The sequence below is a fragment of the Pteropus vampyrus genome, unplaced genomic scaffold, assembly GCF_000151845.1.
Source record: "Pteropus vampyrus isolate Shadow unplaced genomic scaffold, Pvam_2.0 Scaffold469, whole genome shotgun sequence".
Classification (NCBI taxonomy): domain Eukaryota; kingdom Metazoa; phylum Chordata; class Mammalia; order Chiroptera; family Pteropodidae; genus Pteropus; species Pteropus vampyrus.
In genome coordinates this window covers 342,852-346,521 of record NW_011889250.1, presented here as the reverse complement: position 1 = coordinate 346,521, position 3,670 = coordinate 342,852, and the positions used below count along the sequence as shown (strand labels likewise).

Below are 3,670 nucleotides of genomic sequence, written 5' to 3'. Positions count from 1 at the left end.
TGAAGATTAGAAATGGCATGACGTGTAGAAACAAAAAGTACACAAGAGAAAGAAAGAAATACCATTCCAAGAAGTTTCTCCCTAAACATTCAATGACTCACTATGTCAAAGCCAAAATACCAGCATAAATCGAACACTGATGCAGGCCTCCTATGGATGACAAGCCAGGGCAATCACTGCCAGACGAGCTCATATTTGAAAGTCTCAACCTGCAAACAAAAATATAGCCTATGGATTCCTAGAAATTGTTTTACCTTCTGTTTAGAAAGATTTTTTAAAAGGACATAAGATCCTAAATAAGCACAGTGCGGCAAAAAGTCAATGGTACTAGACACAGGAGACCTGATGTTGGCTGTAAGGCACCAGTATCACCAAAAGAGTTTTTAGCTATGGAAAGTTTTCTACAAAGAAATCCAGAAGCCCTTATCTAGAATAGACAGGTGAAGCTGGCCAATTACGGCTGCCACGTAGGGAGCTTACCTTTCAGTCGTCATGTCTTCCTCCCAAGGGCATCTTGGAAGAAATCTCCAATCAAAGGACACCAACTGTCCTCAGCTCAGTAAGCCAGGGGGCCTTTTCCTTTTTAACAATTGCTTGCCAAACTTAAAAATCAGGATATATATATATATAAAAAAAAAACTAAACTGTCAACTCTTTTGAAAAACTAGAGCCTTGGGCCCCTGTCACTCTGTTCATTCTTGTGCAGCAATACACAAGAGCAGAAGGGCAGCATCTTATATCCATGGGTCATTTTCTGTCTTTGCCACAGGACATGCACAGCTAAACTGGATTCTCATTAGGTATCTGAGTTTGCAGCTTGCCCTGCATGAAGAGGCACAGGGCAAAAGCCTTGGATCCATATGTCCTCTTAGATGTCTTCTAGCTAGAAACATTTTGCAGTTGCAGGGTGATTCCCATCTCAGGGAGAAGCCACATTTTTAATCATTCTGCTCTCAGGTTATAGCTGTTATATTAGCTTAATCAGAAAGCACGTTGATAGTATAATAAGATGAGGCCATACTGGGTTCAGTGTCTTCTGATCCCAGTCCCTGCCTCCTCATCCCTCATCTACTCCCCTTTCCCAGCACTGAAAGGAACTGAGAATAATAAGTTTTGAGCTCATATTTCAACCAGAACCCCCTTCCTCCTCCCAGGGACCTGGTCACATCCCAGCTCCATAGTCAGGCACATGCTGACGTCTTCCTGGAAGCCTCCCCACCCCAAGTAATTGGTCTCCAGTGTCTTTGTTTTTATGTTCCATTTCCTTGTGTTGATCTGCAAGTGCTTGCCTATTCTGTGCATGTTTTAGGATATGATATTGGATGCATTACTTCTTGGGTAACTGGGACAGCATCATTGTATTGTTTAGTGGTTTCCTAATCACCAGGAGGAGCTAAAGAGTTATTTTCTAAGCTGGTATTGCAGATATCTTTTAGGCTTCATCTCCTTTCCAAAGAAGGTGGGAATAAATAATAATGCACAATATGATACAGGCACAACCTAGTCACTAGTGAAATGCTGAAGAGAGAAGGCCAAGGGCCAAGACTGGAAACACATTTCTCTAAGAGCCAGGAGATTGCCGAGAAAAAACCCTGTGGCCAAAAAGACACAGGAGATGGCATTGCCTTAATTCCAAGGACCACTTTTTTAAAATATAAAATAGCGGGAAGTTTAACATATCAAAAATCAGGCTTACTCAAATAGAGCAGTCCAAAGACTGCAGATCCCCAAAATGAAATGTTACAATCGGGCTCTTTCTAGGGGCCACCTTTCTTGAATTACAAGATGTCGTGTATAAAGTCATTTACTACCCATTCTACAATGCCTTTGGAATTCTATGAAATTATTCAAAATGCAGAACAATGTGGAGAATATCTTAGGGGGAGGGGAATGCAAAGTGGCTCTGAATTTCTAGAAACAGGCTGCATTTCTAACTCTGAAAAGATAACCGACTTATAAATATGGTTTAACTTTCATCTAAGAGGTTTTCAAAGCTATAATTGGCATTATGAACATTTGGGGAAAAGGAAACTTATTAGTAAAAAGGAGAAAAGTCGGTGGTCAACTCTTTGAGGTAAATGTCTAAGAGGGGACTGATTCAAAAGCTATACATAGATGTACTTCTTGAATTTGTGAGCACCTGGGAAGGTGGATTTGGGGAAGATGTTAAAACCCACACTGCATGTATAAGTTGTTATGGTCTTGCTGGTACATCTACCCTTTGAGAGATGAACTGTGAACAAGCGTGTGTTCCAAACCACAACACTGCTCTTGGAGAATAGTTTGAAATGCGAGGCTTTCCAAAAACCCAACTGAAAAGCGATAAACATTTTTAAACGTCACTATTTGGATGGGGAAGGGAGAAAAGAGACAAACTTAGCGGAGCAGATTCTCTATGAATGATGGATGCCACTGAGGGCCACTGACGGTTCACTCTACTCCTCTCTTTGATGTATGCTCCAAATTTTCCCTTTTTCTTAAAAAAAAAAGTGTATTTTTATCAAGAAGAAAACGAAGTGGAAAGTCAAGGAAGGCATTCATTCATCCCAGCTCTCATATAGTCCAAGTGGAGCAGGAGGTCCTTCCCCACCTGCCACACCCTCTATTTGGGCAAGTCTGTGCGTCACTGTCAGGAAAATGGCTCCCTTCGCAAAAGCGACAATGCCCCTCCATCTAATCATCAGCAAACGCGCTGTATTCCATCTGTAAATGCCACGTGCCTGTGCAGTCTTCAGCGCGAGGACTTCAGAATCCGCTGCGAGATGCCCTTTCTCCGTTTCCTTACATCTCTTACGTAGTTCGGGAATTTCGAGGAGAAAACAACCACATCCAATTAGGGGCAGAAATGGCAATAACGCGCTACCAGCTCCAAGATCACCGAGAGAGAGCCTGAAAGGTGTCTCCAGCCCCAGTAGCAACGCCAGCGGGCGCACCAGCCCGGCACACCCCGCCCGCGGCCGCGCACCCTCGGTCGCCACGCTCAGCTTGGCCGGGGGCAGATTGACCATGTTTCCCAGTCCTTCTTACGCAACGACTTTGCAGCCGTCATCTTCGTCCTAATTGTGCAGGGGCGGTGTTTGTGCGTCGCGCTTTCTCTCCCCGGGGAGAGGCGTCGGGACTTCGTAATCGCTGCCTACGCAGCCCCGTGGAGCTCCGACTCGCCGCCCGGCCCCCTCCCCACGCCTGCCGGCCGTGAGGGTTGGCAGCTCGCCAGCGGCCCTCCCCCGTGCCTCCCCTCTTGCCCACCTCAAGGAGGAGGGGGACTCCTGCGGGTGTGAGGGGAGAGGGGCAGGCGGAGGTCTCTGCCACACCCGAGTCGCCGCAGCCCGCGGCCTGGTACCGGGTCCGCAACAGGTAGCTTGGCCGGCTGCGCGCCCCGAGACAAAAAGCGCCTCTGCGAGGAGCGAGGGTAGCTGGGCTCATCTAGGCGCCGCGGCGACCTGGAGGGCGAAGGCAGCGGCGGGGGCAGCGGGACGGAGAGGGTGGGATCTCGGGCCCCTCCCCAGGCTCGCCCCGGTCGACACTGCAGCGCCGACCGTTGCGCAACACTGGATCAGTCGCGGGGCGCGGGTCCTCCCGGTGCTCTGGAGGCGGCGGTGGCAGCGGCCGGGGAGGGACGCTGGTTGCTGGTAGCGGCGCCGGGAGGGGGAGCAGGAGCGGGCGGGACAGG

The 3,670-nt window shown here is 48.4% G+C and overlaps 1 protein-coding gene across 1 annotated transcript in view; it reads left to right on the top strand.

Moving 5' to 3' along the window:
• Nucleotides 1–2,845: 2,845 nt before the first annotated feature.
• Nucleotides 2,846–3,670, top strand: part of NFIL3 (nuclear factor, interleukin 3 regulated) — a 13,567-nt gene continuing 12,742 nt past the window's right edge. Inside the window, exon 1 of the mRNA XM_011382231.2 lies at nucleotides 2,846–3,354. The gene's annotated coding sequence lies outside the window, so the exon portion shown is untranslated. The remainder of the gene's footprint in view (nucleotides 3,355–3,670) is intronic.